Source organism: Equus caballus, chromosome 4, assembly GCF_041296265.1.
Source record: "Equus caballus isolate H_3958 breed thoroughbred chromosome 4, TB-T2T, whole genome shotgun sequence".
NCBI lineage: Eukaryota > Metazoa > Chordata > Mammalia > Perissodactyla > Equidae > Equus > Equus caballus.
The window spans coordinates 86,757,029-86,784,092 of NC_091687.1; the positions used below are offsets into that span (position 1 = coordinate 86,757,029).

Below are 27,064 nucleotides of genomic sequence, written 5' to 3' on the forward strand. Positions count from 1 at the left end.
GTCTGCAGTTGTTGCTTTGAAGATCCGAATCCGGGGGGTGAGTGGGACTTGCAGAGCTTTAAACAGGTGTGCCTATAGCTCTATCAGGCACTCAGAGCAGTTGTTTAAGCAAGAAACAGCATCTACCATTTATAAAGCACTCTTCAACTGACAGAGTGTTAATATATTGTTGCATTTAAAGGGGAAAAAAGAAGTTTGTGAGGCAGAGAAACAGCAGTAGGCAGGGATTCCATTGCTTTTTAATAGCGTTAGTTTTATTCTTCTACTTCTGGGTGGTCACAAAGCACTCTAAAGGATTTCTCCTGCCCGTATCTGACAGCATCTTATTTTCCCCTCTTCTCCTTTTCCTCTTTCTTTCTCACTTCTTCCATATTCAGGTACTTAGTAGTGACTTCATTGGAGAGAAGAAGAGTGAAAAAGATGATCATCATTTGGAAGAATTATTGTACTTTTTAATTTTTTTACCCATTTCAAGCTAAGAGGAGGGAGGAAGAGAAGCAGAAAAGGAATCAAAGAGGGAAGGAGAGAGAAGGGAAAATGAAGGCTCTGGGAAAGACTCTAGTCATCCAGGGTTTTATTGCCTTAAATTAGAAGCGAGGGAGGAATTCCCAGCTCTCTTTTCTGAGATAGAGAAGCAGCATCCAGAAGGATTTCCAGGGTCAGGTTCTGAGTACAGTGTTTTGAGTGGGAAAGTAAGTGGTGGTAGAGGCAGGTGTCCAGGCTGCTGGGAACACTTGGGGCTGCCCAACAGCTTTGGGGAGCGGTGAGACCAGGGTAGTGGGCGGAAGGGTTGGAGAGGGAACTCTGCCCAGGACAGTTACTGGTGGGCAGGGTAAGGCTGAGATAAGGGGATATGAAAAGTGAGAACTTAAACAAGAGATGGAGAAGGAGTAATCTTTCTCAACAACACGTTAATGGTTGCTCAGCTCTGGGAGGGGTCTTGAGACTGGCCCATGGGAAGCCCCCTCCCTACATTCTGGACCTGCTCATTTCTCTCTCCTTTTCTTCTCTACCTTTATCTCCTAGCTCCACACTTTCTCCTTCCACTTTCCTTTCTTCCCATCTTTCTTTCTCCTTTTGTTTCAGTCCTCACTCCTTAAGTGACCTTATTACAGAATAGAAAAATATTTATTAAATATTATGCTTCCAGAATAGAATTTCCTCTTCCTCCTTCTATGGTAAAAACCTTAACAGATAGCTATTTGTTAAAAATCCCTTTAACTTTATTATTTTAATTTGTGTGACCTTTAATAGATTGTTTCCCTCCTCTGACTTTTGATAGAAAAAAGTTTTCTTATCTCTACTTTGAATTATAATAGTAGGGTTGAGTCTTTATATATTGTGCTTGGCTATAAAACAGTAGACTCATTAGTAAATTCTTCCTGATGAGAGGGTCATTTTTAAAAAGTCCAAGTTTCCAGTTGGAAATCAGCATGACCTGTCAAATCTGAACTAAATTTAAAATCTTTGCATGTGACCTGTGGATTGAAGATTTCTTACAATAGGAAGCAAGTATAAAGACAGACTTATGTTAAACCGGTTTCAGTAATCTATACTGCAAATATATCACTACATCCTGACGAATGACAGTAGGGTTTTATTGGCAGCAATAAACAAAAAAAAGATAAGAAATAATTTTATCTCAGAGTTTGAAAAAAAAAAAAGCCTAGTTCTCAAAAGCCTAAAATTAAACCTTTCACCTCCATTCTGATACTATTTTACCAGCACTTGTAGGGCCTCCAGCTGCTACACTCTGAGGTATGATCCTGTCACTGTTGCAACTTTAGGAGGACGATGTCACAGCAGTGGCTTGAGTAGGAAAACTCCAGAGATACCTGAATGCCAGTGGGTGGTGCTCCAGCTGCCACAAAAGAGGAGGGGCCTCACCCTTCTCCACACCTTTCAGGGCCAAAACATCCCCTCAAGTCAGTAAACACTTCAGGCACACCCAGTGTCCTACCATAAAGAGATTTAGATGGTTCATTGTGCTCAAGTCCAAATTAATCATGTGAGAATTTTGCAAACTCCCTAGGAAATAGACAGATAATTCTAGTATGTCTTCAGGATGGCACTGTGCCCAATCAGTGTGCATGGGTGGCCATCTTACGATCTGACAAGCCCTGCCATTTTGCCCGTGTGACTCCTTCTGAAGAGTTGTTTTCAGACAAATATATTGTCACACATTTATCTCTGAAGCTAAAATTAAGGGTATAAAGTCTAAGATTTTCTTTTATAAAAGTTCGTAAGTGTTGGGGGGGTGGGCAATTTCAGTCTTTCCTCTATCAATGAGGATCACCACTCTCACCTGAGCTTTGAGAGGAGACAAAAGAGTGAAAAAACAAAAACAAAAAGAGGAAAGAGAGAGGGCAATAAGGCAGGAAAGGAAGCCAGAAGGCTGCTTCAGAATGAAGGAACAGAATTAAAGTCACCCAAAACGTAGAAGCATTATATCTAACGAAACCTAAAATCACCAAGCTAGAAAAAACTCTTGAGATGATCTTGTCCAAACCCTTCAAATCATGGTGAGGAAAGTGATGCCCAGAGCAGGTTGGGGACTTGCCCAAAGTCCCCTGGTGGGTTAGGGAAGAGATGGGCGTAGAAGACTGGGCTGCTCACCCTGGCCCAGTCCTTCACACACCACCCCAGAACTCTTTTATTTTTTTTAAGATTTTTTTTTTTCCTTTTTCTCCCCAAAGCCCCCCTGTACATAGTTGTATATTCTTCGCTGTGGGTCCTTCTAGTTGCGGCATGTGGGACGCTGCCTCAGCATGGTTTGATGAGCAGTGCCATGTCCCCGCCCAGGATTCGAACCAACGAAAAACTGGGCCGCCTGCAGCACAGCGCACAAACTTAACCACTCGGCCACGAGGCCAGCCCCCCAGAACTCTTATAAGGAGTGTTTATGTTTACATTATTAGATATGTATATATGATATACATGTTTACAGTATTATAGATTTCTTTCTCTGTGTTTGTATTCTATGCAATGTGCTTTTCAAATTAAGGTAATAAAATGTTTTCTACTAAATCATGCTCTAACGTTTACTGGGTATTTAAATTTACCTAACTAAAATTCTTAACCACAAGTACATTCAAATGAAGGAGACAAAGAAAGTGAATATTGCAATTTATTTACATTTCCCAAAAGCATGTATTAAGCATTACCTACTCTTGAGCACAGCATTATCCTGTCTAAAGCTTTCTACATTCAATCTTATTTTTGAGACATATGAATAAAAGATATGGTGCCTGGGCTTCGCCCTGAGACTAGGATTAATTCTGGGCGATGCCAACAAACTGGCAAAGATTGCTAAAGCTCACCTTCCCAAGCTAACCTGACCTTAGTCCCCACCTTTCCTCCGCTCGGTCCCCTACACTCTCTCCCCTAGGAGCAAAATTATGAACATTTTAACAGAGGGACAATAATGGAAACTCTTAATGATTAACATATACAGGTGATTTCTGCATTAACGAGAACTGTTCAGATCACTAAACTGTGTCAAACCAAATAACCCAGTGCTGAAAGCAGCCATATGGTAATTGGGTAGACAAGGAAATATGACTTTCTATATTTTTGCCCTCAGCCAGGGTTAAGCTACCTCGCTTTTCAAGGATGGCTCCTAAGTTGCAACCTCTGTGGCATGTTTAGGCTAGTGCCCATTTATATTAAAATAATGAGACCCTCTGTATTTCTAGAACTCATTTCCTCCACCTGCTATATTCCTACTCCCCAACCAGGGCCCAGACAGCTATGGCAAGGTATGGCAGAATTTTTGTAATGTCATCTCTCCCTTCTATTCCTTTCTCTCTCTCCTTAGCCACCCAGCCAACCAATAAACAAATAACCAACCAATCTTCTTCTCTCCAAAAAACAACCTACAACTAACTCCCTCAACCTTCCCACACATTCTTAAGAATGATTGAATTCTGTCATCCATTTTCTTCATTTTGTTTTTTCATGAGGAGTCCCTTTTTATTTAATTGATGTCATAATAGTTTATAATGTGAAATTTCAGTTGTACATTATTATTTGTCGGTCACCATATATATATGTGCCCCTTTACCCCTGATGCCCACGCCTCAACCCCCTTCCCCTTTGGTAACCACTAATCTGTTCTCTTTGTCCATGTATTTGTTTATCTTCCACATAGGAGTGAAACCATATAGTATTTGTCTTTCTCTGTCTGGCTTACCTCACTTAACATAATACCCTCAAGTTCCATCCATGTTGTTGCAAATGGCACGATTTTGTCTTTTTTTGTGGCTGAGTAATATGCCATTGTATATATGCCACATATTCTTTATCCATTCTTCAGTCAATGGGCACTTGGGTTGCCTCAACAACTTGTCTATTGTGAATGATGCTGCAATGAACATAGGGGTGCATAAGTCTCTTTGACTTGTTGATTAGCAGTTCAAAAAGATATGTCTCCCAGGGGAGGATTTGCCTTTTAGCAAAATTCTGTGAAGATGTATGCCCAGTGCCCATCTCGTTCCTAGGGCATAACAGACTCTCTAACTTTTTATTGAATTGAATTGACGTATAGCTCAATGGACAAAATTAAAGATTTCCAAATCAAACTGTCTTAATTAGAATACTGCTTTCAGAGTGATAACTGTTTCTATCGATAACAATTAGTATAGGAGGGTGCTAGAGTCTTGGATGACCAGGTAGACATTTGAAAAAATCTTTGATTGATATATTGGTGTTTTAGTCTTGGCAAATGAAATAACTCTTGTAATATAATTTTCTTGGATGACTAGTCTCACCAACTAGTTTTTAAACTTGAGTTCAGAGAAGACATGGGTATGATATCTTAAGGACTTATCCTCCACAGCTCCTAACACATGCCTTACCTGTAATGGGAGTTCAGCAGATGCTTGCTGAATTAATGTGAGAACAAATGTATAAAAATGGGATAGAAAAATGGATGGATGGTTGGATGGATGGTTGGATGGATGAAAGAAAAGAGGAGAGTTATCAATGGGACTAGAAAGGAAGTCACAGATTAAATGCCACAATTTACTTTCACCCAAGACAAAACTTAAGTAGAATTTCAATTAGAAGGAAATATATACATTGGAGAGAGAAAAGGGAGAAGAAAAGAAGGAAGAAAGGATCAGTGTAAGAAGCAGCCTGGGCAGTAAGAGAGTGCGATGGTAAGAAAACCTTGCCACACCAGGGCATCAGAAAATTATCTGAAACTTGGAAATAGGCAAAAAGAGATTACTGGGAACGCTTTCAGTGTGCTGCTGGGCTTGGCTTTTTATTGTCTGGGCCAGTTTACAGCTGTGCAGGGGCAGAGGTTAACTTGTAGATTTTTGTTTGGTGGAATAGATAACCAGAGAGGTTACAGTTTATGGCTCTGTTGGATATTAACTAGTTTTGTATCTAACCCCTCAATCTTTTTAAATTTTTTTTTGAGGAAGATTAGCCCTGAGCTAACTATTGCCAATCCTCTTTTTTTGCTGAGGAAGACTGGCCCTGAGCTAACATCCATGCCCATCTTCCTCTATTTTATATGTGGAACACCTACCACAGCATAGCTTTTGCCAAGCAGTGCCATGTCCACACCCAGGATCCGAACCAGCAAACCCCAGGCCACCGAGAAGTGGAACATGTGCACTTAACCACTGTGCCACCGGGCCGGCCCAAACCCCTCAGTCTTATTTTAGTATTACCTAAAGATGTCTAGCCACTCAGATGTTCTTTGAACCAATTTTAACATCTTATTGGTTCCCTCATTAACTAATGAGTTAAAATCTTTGACAAATGTTCATTTTATATTTGCATGAGAATCATGATTTTTTCTTTACAAAAAATATCAAAGATCTTATAAACACCTTATTAGGGAAACATTAGGTGATTTAGGAACTAGAACACTTACAGTTCTGCCTGGTTCTTGGGTTCTACAATACAACCAGGCACTTGGCTAGTCCTTTGATGTCTGGCTTCCCATCTGTGAGAGTCTTGTTATTTTCATCCAGTGCTACCAGAGAAATGATAAGTAATACAAATACAACTTCACATATTTCATTTCGATAACCAAGTATATATTCATTTACTCTATAATATTTATTAAGTACCTATATGAAATATTCCCTATACCAGGAAATATGGGAAAATTCCCTTTTTGAAAAATTCAATTATTTTCTAATTACGGAAACATGAAAAACCGTTGTACAGTTTTTTACCAATTTAAAAAAAGAAGAAATTTAATGCTTCCCTTTCTGTTTGAAGGAGAGTAAACTTAGAAATTCTATACCTACACTAAAAATATGACTTCAAGGGATGATTCTTTTCTAAGACTCAAGGGGGAAATAACTTCAAAACCCAAGCCAATTACTAAGATTTGAAAATTACAAGAAAATGGGGGCAATGAAAATTTTTGATAATGCTTAGGCAAATTTCTCTAGCTATATTAATTAGATTGAGGTCCACACAAAGCAAGTATTGCTCCCTCATCCATCTAATAATGAAAATGAACAGTCATGGTAATCTGGGGTAACCCATACAGACTAGTTAGGTTGGTTAGAATGCTGTGTTAAAGAGATCACGATGGTAGGTTCTCTTCCCAGGTGAGCTGGTTAGCTGTACTCAGTCCCACAGCTGAAAACTCTCCCCATATCTCCAGTTAGCCATAGGAACATGGGGCAGTGTGAATTAAAGCAAAGAGTCCATAGGAGTCAGAGAACTGGGTTTTAGTCTAGATTCTACCACTAATAAGCTGGATGACCTTCGGTAAGTCACAGTCCACTCTGATCCTCAGGATCATCCATCATCCTTATGAAGCCACGTGTTGTTATTACTATGGTTGACTTTGACGGAGTTTGCTGACAGAATTAGAGATTAGAAAGCAACTTGCTAAAATGTAGCAGTAAGATAAACTGTTAAATGTCTTAAGAAGTGATGTTGTAATGAAAGTTTGGGGTAACTGATAGAGGGGTCAAAAACAACAGGGTCATCAAAATAAATACTTGTAACTTCAGCTCAGAGGAGAGAAGAGAGAGCCCTAAATATAGATAATCTGGACATATTTAGACAAAAATATTCCTAAGCTGGAGAAAACTCACACAGCAATTACTATTAACCTAAATCAAATATCGTTTTAGCAACACTTTATTTCCTCACTCTAACTCTGAGCTTACCAACAGCATTCTCAGCAGCAGCTGCCATACCATCCAAGAACAGACTGCTCATCCAGCCATCTAGGGAAAGTGGTCCTTTCAGTACAATTGGGTAAACTGAGATTTCTGTTTGTTAATAAAGCATCCTATGAATTTGGCTTGATTTACTCAACCCCAAGACAAGTTAAGCTTCATGAAATAACAAATTCAATGACTTTAAAAAAATGAGGCTCTCACCCTGGGCTTGAGAGATAATTCTAAAACTGCAACCCATGAGGTTCTACCTGAAACAGGCAGCCAGCCATACACTTACCTGTAATGAGAGAGCGTGTGTGGAGCTGGACCAGCATTTAGCTGTAAACAGGGAAATGCTATTAGCAAACTCATTGACTAGGCTTTGTCTTAACCATGTCTTCATTGAGGCCTATCTCCCAATTACATTGTGGCAACAAAGAGATTGCAAGAAAAAGGAGGATTTTTCTATAGCGTGAGAGGCATTGATTCAATGCTCCCAGCTCTCTCCACTCTTAAGTCACGGAACTTGGGAGAGCAACCTAGAGATATAGATGCTTAAAGACATTAACATTTAAACTTAACTACAGCAGTGAGAGTAATTGTTATACTTCCTTTACAGAGAGCTCTTCCACAGAGGCTGTGAGCACTTGCATTTCAAGTCAACGAATATTTTCAGAAGACATGTTGCACCCTAGAACTGTGCATTTCAATCACCACCCCTGTCAGTAGGTTCCAATAACTAGCCAGCCAAATGGCAAAGGCTCCTTAAGGGAGCAGTTAAGCCAATTTGATTGTCTTAATATGACAGAACCCTCTATTTTTTAGAGAAAGAGATTAAAACTGTAATATTGAATATTTTAGGGAATTGATAAGTCTCTAAAGTCACTTTTTTTCACTTACAAACCTTAGGGACAGATTTCTGGCTGTGATCTCTGGGTCACCTGCTTCAGAAGCACAGAAAAGCTTGTTGAGAGTCCAGATTTCTGTATCCACAGATTTACTAAACCAGTGCTACTGGAGTGGAGCCTAGGAAGCTGTATTTTTAACATTCTCCCAGGAAATTTCTAAGTACGCTCAAGTTTGAAAGTCACTATCTTAAGGGATAATGAGCGAATACGAAACTAAAAGTAAAAACCAAACTGAAGGCCATATTGCTTACTACAGATCACTTTTGACCTACAGCTACTTAATCTCCTTCCCTTCTTCTCCAAGGTAGTTTATTTTACATACAAATTCAAGAATGTTGTAATCCAAATTTCTAGAATTGTCCCCTCTCTCTGATCCTCAACCCCCACCCCATGCTCCCCCAGCTCAAGACCTCAAAAACTACATAAGATCATGATCAAGCTTAGAATCACAAAAAACCACAAGTTTGTCTCAGTTTGTATGGGGTGCCTCCATCATGTCATGACAAACCATATCTCATCTCTTTTTATCAACTGTAATCTCATTTCAGAGGGTGTGACACTGACATAGAAGAAAGTACACTGGCTTTGGTGGAAGGCAGACCTGTCACAACTCCTGTCACTGGCTCTTGTAACTCCTTTTAATTTGGACAAGATACTTTGTCTGAACCCCAGTTTTCTCATCTAGAAAATGGGAATCATAGTGTTCGGGATTGTTAAAAGGACTAAGGATTATTTCTGTGATGCAGTTGTTCAACCACGCTCTCAACAAATTTATGCACTGGACACCAACTGTGCACCTAGCACTCCTTCTAGGCTCTTGAGATCCATAAGAGAGAAACAAAGATCCGCATTCTCATGGAGCTTGCAATTTCAGAAAGAGGAGCTAAATGGTAAACAATAAAGAAAATAAATAAGTAAATTATGCCACAGGGTTGAAGCCCTAAATAAAACTGAAAAAATAAAAAGTGAGGGCAGGGTAAATGGGATCAGCATAGCAGAGGTGGGAAGTGGGTCGAGGTAGGCTTCATTGAGAAAGTGAAATTTGAGCTGACTTGATGGAGGGGAGGGAGTGAGCCAGAGGAAGAACAGTCCATGCAGGAAACAGCTGGAGCAAAGGCCTTAAGATGGGGGAATGCAGAGGGGGAGAGGGGGTGAGGTTTTGGCTTCTCACTGAGTGAAATGGAGAATAGTTGCAGAGATTTGAACAGAGGAGTGACATGAGCATCATGATTCCTTACCTATCATTAGAAATTATGTACTTCAGTTATACATTCTGAGATATTACCTTAAGTCCAAACAATTGTTAACGGATGAGTCCTTTTCAAGAGGAATTGATTCTGCTTGGGTTTACAGTGATCATTCTTTACAACAGAACTTTACAAGAGGACTAAATTTGCTCTCCTATATTTGCATAACCATCTTTAAAGTTGATATCTCCGGAGAGCAGTGTGTTGTGTGTGTGTGTGTGTGTGTATGAGCTGTGTATGTGTCTGTGTGCGTGGATGGTTGCACGTGCACACCCTCAAGCTAATACCTGACTGCTACTGCTGCCCCACCTACATCTCAGGCCAAGTCCCACCCCCTCTGATATTTAGGTGCAAACCTACATTCCTGGATGTGGAGAAGGATCTGAAGAAGCAGCAATAGCCCTAGACCTCTAGTCATGGGCCATTATATCTGTGCAAGAAAGGAAAATTCAGCTCTAGATACACACAACTCAGGCCACTTGACATTCTAGTGAAAGATTTCATAAATTATGCATTTTCTCAATTCTGCTTAGTTAAATGAGAGATGATACAATGTTGGATCTGTGCATGAAGGAAATTGGCAGGCATTTAGGAGGAACCACATAATCTTCAATAGGCTGGGAAACAGCTAGCAAGGGCAAAAGGGCATCCCTTCACTTTTTATTTTTCCACAAAAGCCCTGTCACAGAGCACTACGTATTTCAAAGAAATTTTACTACTGGAACTTTGTGGTACTTTTTAGGGATGCTAGCAACAAGGGTATTAACTTCCCATATTTTACTTCATTCCTGGTGTCTTTATTGAAAGTTAATTTTTCTTTACAGGCCATTGTACTTGCTAATATTGCCTGAGTAAGGTGTAATGGTGCAATAAGGTAAAAGTCGTCCCATGGAACGGATATATGCCAGGGTCTTTGAGGACCTTGTGCTCACCACCCTGTGTTTACTGTTTCATGACAACTGTATGATGAACTTCACAGGGGCTTTGACTATTAAAACTTCATATCCAAACAGAACGAAATTGCCCCACATTAACATGTTTATCTAATAAGAGATGAGTGCAATAAAATATTGCCTGGTGTTAATTTCCTTTTTTGAATCATCTGGAAAATTGAATTAAGCCAGGTCAAATCTTCTGATTGAACATGCAAGCTAAGAAACTTCCTTCCCCATCTCCCCTCTAATTGTAATGTGATCTAAACGCTGGCACTCAGTATTGTTAAATTATTTTTCTAAGGACGTTTGCATCAATAATCAAATTAAATGGAAATCCTTTGAGATGGAAAATATGGAAGTTTAAATGTATTCCTTTGCCAATGTAGTCAACAAGGGCACGGACTCTGGAGCCAATGTGAGTTTGAAACCCAGCTCTAACCCACTAGCTGTGTGATCAAGGGCAAGTTACCTACCTTCTCTATGACTCAGTTTCATTGTCAGTGAAATGGGACTGGCAATTAGGATGTTAAGAGGATAAAATTAATTAATATATGAAAGCACTTAGAACAGTGCTTGACATGTGATAAGTTGCTACATAAATGGAGAAAATATTAAAAATCAAATGACTCTCTTTATGACCTACTCTAAAGAGGAAAAATTGGTGGTAGTGGGAGGAAAAGAAATCACTACCTCAAGGATTATTTTACCTGCTACTTTTATAGCCCACCTGGCCTCATTAAAATCTTCTTTATCGTCATCCCCCATTCATCCTGTTCTCTCCCAGAAGCAACTGATGTCCTCAATTTCTGGTGTATCCTACAGAAATATTTTGCATTTGCCAACCAGTGTGTATATGTGCAGTCTGCCCTCCTCCGATTTGTGGCCAGTTTAGACACTCTTCTGTTGTCTCGCTCTCTCTTCCTAGAACTCTGGCAATTTTGCTTTGTGTTTTGTCTATTATGAAAGCCTAATATAGTTGAATTTACAGAATTATCAAAGAACAATTGAGTTCTTCTGCATTGAAAGCTCATCAAGTGTTTTAAAAAATATATTTTGTTTATAAAAATTTATTTTGTAAGTCATTTTTCAGAAAACCATTTGCTGCATAGAGCAAATAAATGTAAAATCTGTAGATAAGTTCACGTGCAGATAACCTGTCTATGGTCCAGGATGTATCAGAGACAGGCTCAGAAAGATACCTGTTTTGAGCTGTGGGATATTTTACTTTCAACATCAGTCCAAAAGTGATTTTTAAGCAAAGAGGTCTTCTTAGAACCAATTAACCACTTTTAACCTTTGATCGTTTTCTGGAACCACTGACGAGGGTTAAAAATCTCAATATGGTATGTGATTCAGATCTAATTATGCTGTTTGGGCCTCTAATGCCAACATTCCTTTATTTTCTACCCACTCAACTGCTTGAAGCCATGACTTGTCCCTTTCCTCCTTCCAGAACACTTTCCCTGTTCTCCTCCTAGTGATATACCAATCTCTACCAGTACAGATCTCTACTTATGTCTTTTATCCCCATTTTCAGATTTTTCAGTTCTTACAAAACTTCTTTGAGGCTCACCCACATTTAAGACTGATGAACCACAAAACAGGTTAGGACCAGTGCTATGTCTTAGAAATAGGAATCATTTCTAAATTAATTGACTTGAAGTCAATACTTACCCACCATGAAGCCTATTATGGAAATGAGTAAAGCTTTAATGAGGGGGCTGGCCTGGTGGTGTAGTGGTTAAGTTTGCATGCTCCACTTTGGCAACCCAGGGTTCACAGTTTTAGATCCCCAGCACGGACTTATGCACGGCTCATCGAGCCGTGCTTTGGTGGCATCCCCCACACAAAAAGAGAGGAAGATTGCCACAGGTGTTAGCTGAGCAACAACCTTTCTCAAGCAAAAAGAGGAAGATTGGCAACAGATATTAGCTCAGGGCCAATCTCCCTCACCAAAAAAATAAATTTAAAAAAAAGAACTGTAATGAATTAAAGATAATTTTGCATTTTATACCATTTGCCATACTTGACTCACAAATTTCACATTTAAATAAAAGAAGTTGGGGTTGAAATAGAAAACTATTACACAAAGAAAAATAATAGAAATTTAATTATCAAGGGCAGGTATATATCTCTTAAAAGGAAAATAGATTGCTTTTGAAAAAATTGTTCAAACAAGTGACCATGACAATATTAGTTATGTGTTAAAATACAAATGGAGGGTTTTTTGCACAAACAATTAGTAAATTGCTTTGGGAAACTTGGGTTTTTCCCAACCTATGGCCAACTGAACTGAGTCGTATCCTTTCACTCTGTCTCCTACTTCGGGTAAGCTATGTTTCAGACAAATTGGATAGAGGAATCAGAAAATGTAAATGCGGAATTTTTAAAAATTTACTCAATGTTATATTTTTATTTTACGGAAACTGTATATATGTATCATTCATATATAAATATATACGTATGTGTGTATGTTTTGTTCAGAATAGAGACTATAGAAAGCAAACCAATACTTGATAATGTTTTCCTGGCTGGAAGAAATATGCAGAATATACAGAGATTCTCAAGTTGAGCTCCACCCCTCTGGGGATATAAGAATCTCAGAAAAAAGGGAGGGAAAGATGAGAATTTTTTTTTTTTTACCAACTCTGGGCAAGGATTTTAAAGGGCTGCAAAAGATCAGTGTATGGAGCTATAAAGAGGGTAAGTGAATATCAGGGCTGTTTGAGTTAAAGAAGGGACCAGTCTCTGTTTGGGCTCCTGCCCTGAGCTCACAGTCATAATTCCAACAGCCCACATGTTGACCATCACTCTGCGCCAGGCTCTGGACTGAGCACTTTGGCATCATCTCATTTAATCCTCCCTTGACCCTCGATGTATACACTATTAATACCTCCATTTTATGGCTGAAGGAACAGATGCTTCAAGGGCTGGAATAACTTACCCAAGATCACAGAGAAAGTAAATTCAAAGCCAAGATTTGCCCTTAATCATCTTACTCTATTCTACTGGAAAGAGCTGATTTTTGCCTCTCACTAAAACATTCCCATTAATATCCTTGCTATATTTAACTGTAATTACCTTATATAGTCTCTTCTCTTAAGCCATACCCTTTCTTAAGAGCTATATTCCAAAATTATTTGGGTATTCAGCACAAACCAGTAGTCACGGATTATATTAGGATTCAAATGTCAAATTACTGACTCCTGACAAATTTGACCTGTGGTGAGGTATCTAATGAAAGCTCTTTTGTTTAATAGGAATGATAATAATAGCTAGTCATTACTGAGTATCATGTGCTAGGTATTGTTCTGAGAGTTTTAAGTTTATTAATTGAAATTGATTTAATCTTCATAACAACCTTATGAGGTTGTTAACCAATATATCCAATTTACGGATGAGAAAACTGAAAATGTGCCTTTTGAAGACCTTGGAAAATACGTGGTCCCTGAAAAGATATGGAAAGAAAACTGCAAAATGAAAACAAATGTGTAATTAAATGTCTACAATATATAGCATTACATAGGTTTTATTAATTATTGAATCTAATATACTTAAAATCTTTATTATATCTGAAAACAACTTGTAGGATAGATTTTTCTCACTTGCAGGAGTTGCTGAGTATTTCCCTGTGCATGCTGAGACATCACTGCCAACCTTTAAATTAAAGGAGTTAGTCATAGCCAAATAACTCAAACAAAAAATTATAAAAATCTCTCAAAATTCTCAGGGAAAAAAAATAGAGAGGGAAAATGAGAGAGAGATATTGAGGGATTTCCCAGAGAAAAGGTAAGGCCTATGAAGGGGCTAAAATTGCCGTAATTTGTGCGTGTGATGACTTAAGGAGCCTGGGAAGAGCTAAGGACTTTACATCCACCTTGTTCAAGTTCACTCTAAGTTTAAGATGCACCAAAGAACCATGAAATAGGATTTGAAAGCTGATGATCCTGCTCTGCTTCCTGCTGGCTGTGTGACCCCGGGCAAAGCCCTTAGTGGCCCTGTTCCTCATCATCAAACAGGGTGGTTTTAAACATTAAACAAGACGTGTATTGGAAAGTGCTTTGCCAACTGTACATTTCTATAGATGTTAAAGTATACCCATTAATTCCAGCTATACAGTTTTCCCCTTATTGAGGGAAGGACAATTAAAATTCTAAGATGTTTTTAAAACAAATTTTGGTTTTTTACCATTAAGTAAACGCAATAATCCAACAAAATGCTGTCAAATAGATATCTGCCCTTCGAGGTCTTTCTATAAATGGCCAGGAATAATTAGCCCATTGACTTTCCACAGATGAGCATTTCTTAGATGCCAGAGAAGTTTATTTATACAAGTAGTTTCAACATACTCTCTGAAATCTTGTTTTTCACCTGCCAGATCTCATCAAGATGTCTTGGACACTGTGGCAGCTGCCAGCCTCAGGGTAAGGTGCAGCCAAAGACCCAAAAGGCAAATGTCCACTCTGTTTTCTTGAAGCCCAAGTTCAGAAGCTGCCTGTTGGCCTGCCCTGGACTGGGTGAGAGCATCAGAGACTCTCATCTTCACTCAAGGCCTGGGCCTGAGCAGAAGACAACTGGCCTTTTCTAGGGTCTAGTGAGGAAATGGCTCCATCTGCCAGCCAGAGACTTTTCCCTCATTTCCTTCAGCTTCAAAATTTTAAGGGGACCAAAGCAAGGGGTGCCTGCAGACCCATCCTAAGACGGAAGTCACAAGAGACAAAATAAGGAGAAGCTGAGAGAGAAGAATGATGGAATCCAACAACTCTCCATCTATGTGCCAATTAATTAATTAATTTCAACAATTCTCGGCTGGTTAAGTGGAGCCTCCAATACTCAGTGCAGCCAAACCTCCACTCTCCCTTCTCTTAAGCTGCCACCCCAACACCTGTTTCTGTCCACTCGGATGCATTGTGTGTAGCATTTATGTTTTCTATCTGGGAATGACTGGGGTGGGGGTCATGAAGGGGAGGAGGATTAAAAACAGAAAAGAAGAGGATGGAGCAAAGGGTAAGGTATCTATTCTGTCTCTGCCTCTCACTCCTCCCCTTCGTGATATGAGGGAGAAAAGGCCAGAAACTGGTGGAAGAGTTCAAGATCTGTTGCAACTCCAGACCAGCATAGCTGCTTCCTCTCCCAGGGTATAAAATGCAGAGCAGTGAGGGCCATTCTCTCAGCCCTTTAAAAAGGCAGGAACACCTGAATCCCAGAAGCAGTGGAAACATGTGGGAATTGGAAAAGAACAAATCCAAATGGAGGGTGCACTGACCATCGCTGCCAGTCTAGTCTGAAGCCATGCTAAAGCACCCCAAAGGGCAGCACCCCATAAAAAACACAAGTGACCTCAAGAGGCCACCAGAGTCAGGCAGGTGGGGGGCTGCAGCTGCTACTATAACTCACATCCTAATGACAAATGTAGTCTGGGACATCTTGGTTGCATTGATGACATTACTCCTTTCACTGATCAATGTCTGTGTCTTACAGTCTTGACCCCTCCTCTCATGGAATTGGAGGGAGGAAGCCTTCTGCTCCCACTGGAGATTCACTTGTGGGCTCCACAAATGCCCTTCTCATCTGTGATGTAAAAGTCAATTCAGGGGCCGGCCCCCTGGCCGAGTAGTTAAGTTTGCTTGCTCCACTTCAGCAGCCAGGGGTTTCATTGGTTCAGACCCTGGGCGCAGACATGGCACCGTTCATCAGGCCATGCTGAGGCGGCGTCCCACATGCCACAACTAGAAGGACCCACAACTAAAATACACAACTATGCACTAAGGGGCTTTGGGGAGAAAAAGCAGGAAAAAAAAAACAAAAAGAAGATTGGCAATAGCTGTTAGCTCAGGTGCCAATCTTAAAAAAAAAATCAATTCAACCAGGTTCTTGGCTCTTCATCAGAAATTCAGAACAAGGGAACAAGTTGATAAAGTCTTCTATCTGTCTAATGAGACAAAGAGGATAGAAATTAGACACAAAAACTAACTCATCTCATCCAACTCTGGCACTCAATGCAATCTTTGTAAGTAATCTGAGCCGGACATACAGCATGCCTTTAGAAAGACGAGCATTGGGTACAGACTCACCACTGAACCGAATTGCTTGCTCTGGTGGTCTTCTCAAGCTTTGAAACATCTATTTCCATCTTCCTAGGACTGAAATTGTCGTGAATCACCGTTTCTATATTTAAATGTTTTATTTCTTATGATATCAAAACATAAACATTGCTGCTCTTAGCTTCTCACAGATTTTAAAAAGCATGGATATATACCTAAATTTGTGTCTGTGCTAAATAAAATAGCCTTTCACAAAATCTTGCAAATCAAACCACTTGCAAAAAGCTACTTTTTCTAGTTGTATAGGAGGGAGTGGGAGTAAATATCACTGGGTATTAAAATGTCAACTTCTCATGGAACAAAACCTGAAAATGGGAAGACCGTCAGGCAAGTAAGAGAAGATAATACGCCACATAAATCGTTTTTACTGTTTGCTTTTTTTTTTTTTATTTTTTGAAATGGGAAGAAATGAAAAAAACAAGTCAACTTAGGAGGGGAAAAAAGGCTCTTATCTTATTCTGACTCCCCTCCATCTCTGTCCATGACCAAAACTGTTCTAAAGAAAACTGATCTAGTTGATAACAGGGAGAGGTAAAAGGAAGAAATGTGAGAAGATGGATAAAATTGTCCTCCAAAAATCTTGGAAGACACTAAACATTAAGGACAAAGATTCAGACCCTCAGAGGAAATGGCAGGATGGAACACCATGTTTCTGCTCCAACTCAAGCATTATTTCTATACCCACTCATTATATTAAGATGTTATTTAATGGGCCTTTGTCTGCCACATGAATCCTTTTAATAGAGTTGCTCTTCTGGTTTTATATTTTTTAATTAATGTTTCACCTTTACTCCCAAATCTGAGGCAGCTTCAAAAACTACACTATTTAAAACCTCAAAAATAATAGAAATTTTACTCTGATTGGTCATTTAGTCTAAATCCTACACTTGGTCCCTTTGGTTCAGTTATAGAGCTGCATTTAGTAGAACAAGTCCTGATGTTTTAGCGGGTATTAAGTTTAGAACACTTAATGGAAGAATAGAAAGTGACTATTTCAGGCCATCTTAGCTTAGAAGTGGCATGTAAGACCTGGTCCAAGAGAGTTTCTTCTTTCTCTCGTGTATCAGGGGAATCTGGAATGCTAAATCCCCCTTCATGGGGAACACTCCTAGCTGCATACACAAAGGATACAGGGGCTGGAACCCCACACCCTTGAGGTTATTTTTGTCTGTCTTTTTTGTTGAACCACAGAGCAGAGGATTGAGTTATCATATTCCATACTTCACGGCACATTGTTTTGCTTGGTTCTAGGAAAGGTCTCCCTTTTATTTTACTTTTGAACTTAGTGTCTAGCCCTATTCCTGTTTCCATCTCCCTCTCCCCCCACTGCTACATTTCTAATGCGTTTGACGTCTATTTCTTTTATTGGACCACTCCTTCTCTGTACTCATGCCTCCTCCCAGTCTTGGCACCCATCTCCAGGGTCTTCTCCCCATCATCCCATCTGATCCCATCTTGATGTCATCTTTGGTACCCCAGTTTACCTGCCCCTCTGCCTCCTCACTCACCATTTTATTCCCTTCCTTCTCTGCTTGCTTGATGCTGCCGTGACTGACTGATTAGTAACTGCCCTCCCAGGCTCGGGGCTGTAGCTCTCCAACAAGCCTGGCAGGGATGGCCTGGACCTTCCAAGGAGGATTTCTTCTCCCCAGAATCTGCTGTCAGGGAATCTCCACCTAAAGCATAACCCAAAAAATAACTCCTCTAGCACTCTGATGATATGTCAGACATACTCCTAATTCAGTTAGGGAATAAAAATATCTTCATCAACGACATCGGGCTTTACTTGAGGGTAATTGGGAAAGTGCAGAAGGAAAGAAACCCTTGTTTGTGCCTGTTCTTTATCAACAGTGGTCTGCCCTTCAGGGTTTACTAGGCAACTATAACAATCAAGCATTGAATAGCTCTCCAGAATGCAGATAATATGTGCCCCTAATTCTTAAAGAAAAATAATGGAGAAAATATTATTGTCTTTCTAACCCCATAAAAGGGATTGAAAACAAGCTATGGTCTACCAAACTAACAGCGTTCAAATTTGTGCTACTTTTTTGGGCCTGCTGCTGGTCTGGGCCTACAGAGGTCCCTCCTGTAGCCCGGAGGAGGCCTTCACGTCCAGGGAAACTCCGGTCATTGGACACACTGTTCTTCTGGTGGGATTTTCCACGGCAGGCATGTCATAGAGGTGGCTTGGCAAAATAGACTGTTAATAATTGGGTCCTTTATGAAAAAGTCTTCAAAATATGCAATGCCATGGAAATTCTTTGAAACTCATTTTAAATCTTCAATTTGGCAGTGTCAAGCAGACAAAATGTGGAGCAGCATATGTTTTTAAGTATCTCACAGCTGTCGTCTTAAAAGCTGTAGACGGCTTTAGTTCAGCCAAGATACTCATTTCCTGCAAATAAAGGGTTGGACAGACAAATACCCATATCTCTGCGTTCAAAGTGCATGTGCTCGAGTATTGTTCTTCACTTAAACATAGCACTTTTTATTTGCAAAGGGCTTTGTGGTCGCCCTGGTTACTTACTCCAGACAGCATTCCTGTGAATTACATTTTCTAAAGTGACAGACAAGAGAACTAAAACACTGACATTATGTCACAGGCTGAGGGCCTGCACCTCCTGGGTCCTGCAGCTCCGTGCGTTAGGACGAGGAGACAGAGAAAAATGTGAGGTATGTTCGGAGACCTGGGAATCACCACTTCCTGTCCTAAATGGATGTTCCCAAGGAGACCGTTAGGTGGTGAAATCTCTCCTAGTTGGCAGTGGGAAAGTAACCCTGGTCTACATTTTATGATTCTTTTCTTGTAAGATACTTGAAGTACTTTTCAGGTAATAACTCACAAATTACCCTAACATCACTGCGATATGTGTCTGTGGCAGATATTATCTCCATTTTAGCAATGAGGAAGAAATTGAAGCATAGAATCATAGAATAACTTGGAGCTTCTCCTGGCCCCCCGGCAGCAGGTTGATTTAGCAAAGGAGATGCATGTAAGTTCAATAAAGAGCATTTTGACAGAAAAGATTTCAAATGTGCTTATTTACAAGCTAGCAACAAACCTAAGACATGATTATGTGTTAAACTCAAAACAGAGCTATTTGCATTGGTGATTCTCAATCCATATTAAATGACTACGGCAACAATAAGAATCTGGTTGTTCTGTGCTTAGGAGCCCATGCCAGATCCACTTTGGCCATTTACACTTCTTTTCAAGGCTGATAAACTCTTACTGAGGTATTTTGTTCACCTCTATGCAGAAAATAGGAGCTCCTTTTGTTTCTCTGACAAAAATTCAACCAAAAAAAAAAAACCTTAATAAAAGAAACAGCAAAAGAAATGGAGCATGTCTAGTTCCTGTGACGCGTAATTAACCAGGTACCTCTTCGCATGTGTGTGTGTTTATTCATTTGATTTTCCAGCTCTCTCAGGGATCCAAATGTAACACAGAGCACTGGGGAACAACTCACAGATTTACAAGGCACTCGGGGGAATACAAAGCCTGTAAACTGACACATTAGCCTCATCCACAGACGGGGTGTGAAGTACTTTACCGCCACAATATGGACCACAGTGTTCCTAATCCAGAAATAATTTGGTATCAGTAACCAATTTAACATTGGCACCAAAACGTCCTTCATTTCCCTTAACTGCTTCCAACCCAATGAAAAGTAAATGCAATTGAGTGGAAATTGCTTTTCAAGGAATTGTGTTTGCGCTAAAAATGTGAAGCGAGGGATCGAGAGTCCATTTCATCAACCCAGGCCCAAGACTGAGCACTTTCTATTTGAAAACATGACAGGAAGTTCATAAAATGGCTTCTCGTGTTGAATTTATATGATTTCAGTAGAATTATGTGCTGAATACAGTTTTTCTAAGCCAATAATCAGGGAGGCAAAAAGATAGCCTTTACGTTTCCTGTAATTAAATTTAACTTCTATCTCAAGCTCTCAATCTTCTGTGTAGCAGGACAGTTAATCTCCCTAATTTAATTCAAATTAGTGATTCTCCAATCATTTCAGGGATAAAATCAGACAAATTTAGGGTTTCACCCTTTCCTTTGCATTCTCTTGAGATGGTAGCGGAGTTCTGTGGGTTTGCGTGTGTCTTGGCACTGGGGAATGAGGCAGCTTCTCCACTGGCATCCAAAGGGGGCACTTCCACCTGCTGATCTTTGGTCATTAGCCTCTGTCTCCACAGCATCCCCTGCCCTTGTGAATGGGTCCACGAGGGCCTCTGGCTTCTCCAGTTTGCTCCTGCTGACAGCGAACCCTCCTCACAGCCTTTCTCAACCATGTCCACAGTCCTCTCAGGGACAATGAAAATCCTTGTGGGTTCTCCTCTGGACTGCTGGGGACTCAAAACTGTGAGATCCCTTCTTGCTTAAACTGGCCCAGCTGCCATCTCTGTTTTGCTGCTGCTCCAATGTGTTCATAAGGTTTGCTGCACACTCAGGCTTCACCCAAGAAGCAAGGCATAGGTCTTCCCTGCTCTTGGAACCCTTCAAACCAAGCTGAGCTTTCTGTCATCCTCACCCAGGGCTTGGTCACCACTAAACAAGGACTCTAGAGCCAGACTGCCTGAGTGCAAACACTGGCTCTGCCACTTACTAACTGTATGACTTTGGGTCCAGCTCTTGCCTCTCTGTCCCTCAGTTTTCTCATCTTCAAAATGGGATCTCATAAGGTTGTTGAGAAGGGTAGATGAATTAAAATATGAAGTGCACTTGGAATAATGCTTGGCACATAGTAAGTACCAGATGTGTTGTTATTGCTGCTAGTCCATGATGGAGGCTGGGATGGGGCATCCCTTCTCCTGGAATCATATCAGCATCTCCCACCCAGTCTTGTAGGAAAAGAATTAGCTGTCACCCTCATCCTGTCTTTCAAATCTATCGTCTATTGTATGAATTTTGAGCTCTGAATCATTCCATCTCTTAGTCTTCTGGAATTCAAAATACCTTTTCTCTTTCAAAAACCTGCAATTTAAATCTTTGACTCCACCATAGATAAAGGAACTTTTGAACTATTACAAGTTCAAAGTCAAGACTTTATCTTCTGCACTTGTCTCTCCCTTAAGGTAATCACACTGAGGCTCATGATCTAGTATATATAATGGAAAAATTGCAAGTTAAAAAGTTAGCATTCTTCTTAATTGAACTACTTGTCTGAGCTTTTTGTGGGGAGAAGAATAACAAGGTAGCTAGGCTGGCCATGCCTATACCATGCTTCACATATTTCCAGGAATCATGAGAGCAAACACTAGCCAGGGTAATATTCCACTAAGCTAGTTACTGGAGGCAACTCATGGGAAAATGCAAAAATACACTAAAACAGGTGTGGCATAGCCATCTGCAACAGTACAAAAACAACCCGTACCATCAGGACTCAGCCACTATCATTAGTATTTGAGCAAATATGTTAACGAGTTCACTGAAAAATTAAAATTAGTAATAATTCTGTTCCCACAAGAGCTTTGTTCTGAGCACAAATGGCATCAACACCTTGGGAGCTAATGGTTAGCTGATTTGAGAAGGATCCTCTAGAAATTTATTTAAATCATAGATTTCCCACTGGGATTTTCATTTTAAGCTCTAAATGTGTTTTCGGTTACTGAACCAGATCCTCTGGCATTAAAGTACATCCCTTGTGCATCCTCAGAGATATATTGCCTCTTCCAGGCCACTAGAGCAATATTTGATGAGTTATGACCCAGGCTACAGGAGGACATTACTCACCCTGAGTCCCTGAAAGCATCTGTTTGGCTCCACAGGCTCTAAAGTTACAGTTTAAAGCAGTCTTTTTAAGTAAAAGCCTTTTTAAGAAACAGCTAAATGACACCACCAGGCATTTTAAATCAACCCACATTCATTTGAACTTCAGGTGCTCAAAGTTTGTGTGAGAAAAGGTAACACCTTTTTCTCAACAGTTCTACTCTATCTCAATAGACGTTCTTCCACCTTCTGAGTGTCTCCATACACGTGTTTTAAATGGCAACTTTTCAGGCGCTAATTAAGCCACAGATTTAGCTCAGTGGTTACAGCTGAATTAATTGTGATACGTGAGAGGCAGGGTTCTAGAATGCCCCAGGCAGGGAGCTTTTAAAATCTCAGATTCATTTATGTATGTAAATGGAGCCTGTTCCATTTTTCTGTAAAACCACAAAACTATTGATCATTTCCATTGGCATCACTTTCATTCTAATAGTATCAGATTGATATTAAATGTGTAATTAAATGACTGCCCAATTGTTTGGTCTCAGATATGGTAAGAGCTCACACTCCAGAGGGTTTGTTATGGCCTACTCACCGTGCTAAGCTATTTATGAGTATTATCCAATTTGGTACTGCAAACAATGCCATTTTACATAAGCCTCATGAAGGTTTGGGAACTTATCTAAAGTCACACAGCCCAAGAGTGTGGAGCTAGAGCTAAACTGAGGTCTGACTGGTTTCAGAGCCTCAACTCAACTCCACCAGGCTATCCCACTGCACATACTGCATAGTTTAATCAAAAATTGAGACTATATTCTCTACTTGAAGCCCTGCCAAAACTGAATACAATTTTGACCCTGAATAGATGTTAGATTTTCTTCCTTGAAATGTCTTTCTTTTCCTCCTTTCCTTTTTAACATACTCCTGTGCTTCCTTTCACCTTACAAAATCTCTGGCCCCTTTTAAATGCCAAGAGTCTCAAGCTCCTCCATCATAACATAACACAACATATCTATTAGGGTCTATAAGTCACTCGAAAAATTTAAGCAAGTCTTTAGAAAATATGAATGTTCTTATAATAGTATAAGAATATTATAAGTAATCCTTACTTCTTGATTCTTAAAAATTCTTTTTAAAAAAAGTCCCATTATATAAACAATGAAAAATTAAACACAATTAAATTGAACAAAACATTTTTTCATAAAAACTGGTAAATCCATACTGATATTTTCTTCATAATAGCCCATACTTGAAATAATCTAATTTAAAGTCCCCCAAAACTTAACTTGGACTGGGTAATTTTTTATTGTACATTATACTTAGATTAACTCTTACTGTCACTTTCATACACTTTTCACTCTTTCATAATATTATGTTTGAGTAATAGTTCATTTTTATGCCATTAAAATGTAGAAATACTGTAAATCAGTATAAAATGTCGCATGTAATATTGTTAAAATTTTCACAGCTTAAGTCTAGCGATATACTTATAATAATTAAATTAATCAGGAGCAACTTTTAATATTCTATAAAATTATCGCATGAATATATCCAAACAATAGGCTTGCATTAGGGGATCTGTTGTGAAAACAGGCATGGCATGGACATCACACAATGTAAGTGAAAAATAAGTTTCTTAGGAAAAACTTATAAGCAAAGAAGCAGCAGAAGTATGAGCTCTGTCTTCTTGGTGTCCTGCGCTGAGGCAGTCTTGGATCATGCATAGCCAGAGATGCCATGGAAAGCACACCAAAGGAAGGACTCTATGCCCATGCCACTTTACACAGTTATAGAGGCATTGAAAGGAGCCAGGAAAGATCTAGACACCTATGAAACAATGGGAACTCCATGGTGGATGAGATGGCTTTGTTAGAAAGGGGGACTCTCCTGAGTTCAGCCTCTGGGATAGCCTACTCTTCTGTGGAGCTGTTTTGGACCCTGAAGCTAGCTTCTTTCACAAATGAGCCTCCAGAACTCTCTGAATTTGTACCTTTTCAGGATTTGAGTAAATATTTTTAGCATGTTATATTCAAATAGCAACAACCTCAAATATGTTAAAAAGGACACAGTAGCCAACTTGAAGTGGCTCCCAATAGTCATATATGAGACAATTTAAGCAAGAAGAACAAAGAGAGTAATGGATTATAACCCATGGACTAAAATAAGGATCCAAGAGTTCACAGTGATATAAATAAATGTGAGTGAGTGAGTGAGTGAAGAGAAACTCATCCTTACAGTAGATTTCCAATGAATAAATGTTGGGTGAAGCAATCAAGAAAATAGAAAATCTATTTGGCAAACACCACAGTAATAACTGTTTCAGACAAGAATTGTTGACAAATGCTAAAATTTGTGGGTGAAAATCTGAGAAGAGACAGGACAATTACAGAGTCCCAAAGTATCTCCCCATAAGATTTGTATTAATTATCATGGAGAAAGGAGTAACTTTTTGGAGAAATCCAGCGGACTTCTCCTTCAACAAGTGATTCAGTTAAGATCACCAGTAACGGGGTAAATTAATACCATGTACCTCTCAATATAATGCACTGAAAAGGACACAATATCACGTCTGTGGTATTCTTGCCAAAGATGCATAACCTAAACTGAATCACGAGGAAACATCAGAAAAATGCAAATTGAGTGATATTCTACAAAATAATAGGTCAATACTCTTCAAAAGTGTTCAAGTCAATGAAAGACAAAAAGAAAAAAGACCAAAGAACTGGAGGAAGCACCAGAGCAACACTACTGACCTTTCTTTCTACGCCTTATTCATTCCTCTGCAACTCCATGATGAGGGCAGGCCCCACTGTGGGTGGAAGGGAGAGCAGTGGTGGCCTGGTTGCTCAGGGCTGCCTGCGGCTAGGTGGTAAATCTGCCTAATTCTGTACACAAATATTAGCAAGACCTAAAGCTATGTTCTCTAACAGCCTTATCAGTTATTAAGCTGACATTTTGTTCTCTATCAGTCTGATTCCTGGACTATTTCTCAATAAGCCTGAACATAGACAGAAAAGGGATAGTGTCATTTATTAGTAGAGTGACCATATATTTTACTGGCCAAACTGAGACACTTCTGAGAAAGAAAAGGAGCACTATTAATAATTACTCCAGGACTCACAGACAAAATCTGGGACTTGTCTCTGGCAAATGGGGATGTGTGATCACCCTATTTGTTATCCCCAGCTTATGCATGAGCCAAGATGTTGAGGAATAGACATAATGGAATTTGAGGAGAAAAGTAACACTCTGAGACTGATGGGCTGGCTTAGTCTTTAGAAAGCATGGGCCATATAGAATTTCTTTTATCTTTTTATTGTAAGATAAAACCTGGAAAAAAATATGTAATAAAGACACAGAAAACCACATAAAACAATTACATAGCATAATGAATGTTATAAAGTAAACACTCTTGCAACTATCATCAAGGTCAAGAAATTGCCCTTTGCCAACGGCTCCAGAAGCCCATCCATATTACCTATCCCAATCACAGTCCCTCCCTCCTTCCAAAAGTAACTTCTATCTTCCCTTAACTAGTTATTACTACCTTACATTTTTTTTGTTTTTTTTTTATTGCCCATGTGTATATCTATCTTTAGACTCAATATTTTAGTCTTCCCCATTTTTAAAATTTTAAAATGTCTCTTAAGTCTCTTTTAATCTACACATTTTCCCTTCCATTTCCTTCCATTTTATCTGATGGAGAATTCATACCATTTGGCCTGGTTTGCCACAGTTTGGGTGTTGCTGGCTGCATACTCATGGTGCAGTTCAACATGTTCCTCTGTCCTCTGTATGTCCTGCAAATTAGCAGCTGGATCCAGAGGTTTGATCAGACTCCTGTTCAATCCCTTTGACAAGTCCACAGGCGGTCATGTTTTCTCTCTTTTTGTGATGTTAGCAGCCATTAATGCTCATTGCCAAATCCATTAATTCATTGGGAGTAGTAAAATGGTGATATTCTACCTCTATATTTTACCTTCATTTACTAGCTGGAATATTTTTATAAATAGATGCTTAACTCATCTACTATTTAGTTACCCCATGTACCCATGGTATTGTTTGTATAGTATATTGCTTGTGTGTATTGCTTCTTTGCCTTAAAAAAAAAAAGGAGTTCTAAGATAATAATTAGTTCCCTGTCATCTTCTAAATATGACCAACAATTTTATATCATTATGAACTTATTAACTTAAACATATTATATGGGTTTCAATCTACTGGGTTTCTTATCCTTAATAAAGCTCAAATTGTCCCATCTTTGGCCAGTGGAGGCCTCTTCAAGTTGACTCCTTCGGCCTTTCGACACTACCGTAGTAGTCTTTGATGGCCATCTAACTATTTAGTATGACAATATCTTGTCATGAGGGATTTGAACTAGATCACTTCTAAACATCCTTCCAGCTTTATAATTTTGAGACTATAACATCTTGAATTAATTGGAAACATATGTTTTCACAGGAAACCATACAGTCATTTTCTCTATTATAATTTTTACCTCTATTATGGCATTTATCAACTTTCCTTGTATCAGAATCATTTTGGTAGTTGCACATCTCTCTTGCCTACCAGACTATGAAGCCCTGGAAGGCAAGGATACACGCTGTTCATCTTTTATCACCCTCAGCCTGTAACACATTCGAGATAAATGCTCACTGGATTAAATTGAACTATAAGACTTGAGTAGTTTACAATCTTAAAAGACCATGCTATTGGGGGAACTTTCTCCATTATAGAGACATAATTTGGGGCATAATCACTAATAAGCCAAGTAGCAAATAGTTTACTTGATTATATGAAGGAAAGAACAGGAAACATGTCAATATCCCATTTCAAATTAAATATTAAAAAAAAAAGTTAACATGTCACTTACAAGTTCTCAGTGCTGTCCTGTATTCTGACAGGCTTTCACAAAAATTAACCACACCCCCTAACTTTTATCTTTGTAGAGAGTGGAGAGTGGTGAGAGGGGAGCAGAACTTTCTATCCAGAACATTGCAAATTCAGGACCCATT

The 27,064-nt window shown here is 39.4% G+C and overlaps 1 long non-coding RNA gene across 2 annotated transcripts; it reads right to left on the reverse strand.

The window, feature by feature from the left end:
• Positions 1 to 227: 227 nt before the first annotated feature.
• On the reverse strand, positions 228 to 27,064 carry LOC102150275 (uncharacterized). Of its 2 annotated transcripts, none has more exons than XR_011437979.1 (4): positions 26,923 to 27,062; positions 5,888 to 5,989; positions 4,193 to 4,363; positions 228 to 391 (listed from the first exon to the last, which is right to left on the reverse strand). It is a non-coding gene; the product is annotated as an uncharacterized lncRNA (long non-coding RNA). The 2 variants fall into 2 exon arrangements; XR_290160.4 differs by lacking the exons at positions 4,193 to 4,363; positions 5,888 to 5,989 and adding exons at positions 16,307 to 16,375; positions 17,845 to 18,012 and having other exon boundaries at positions 233 to 391; positions 26,923 to 27,064.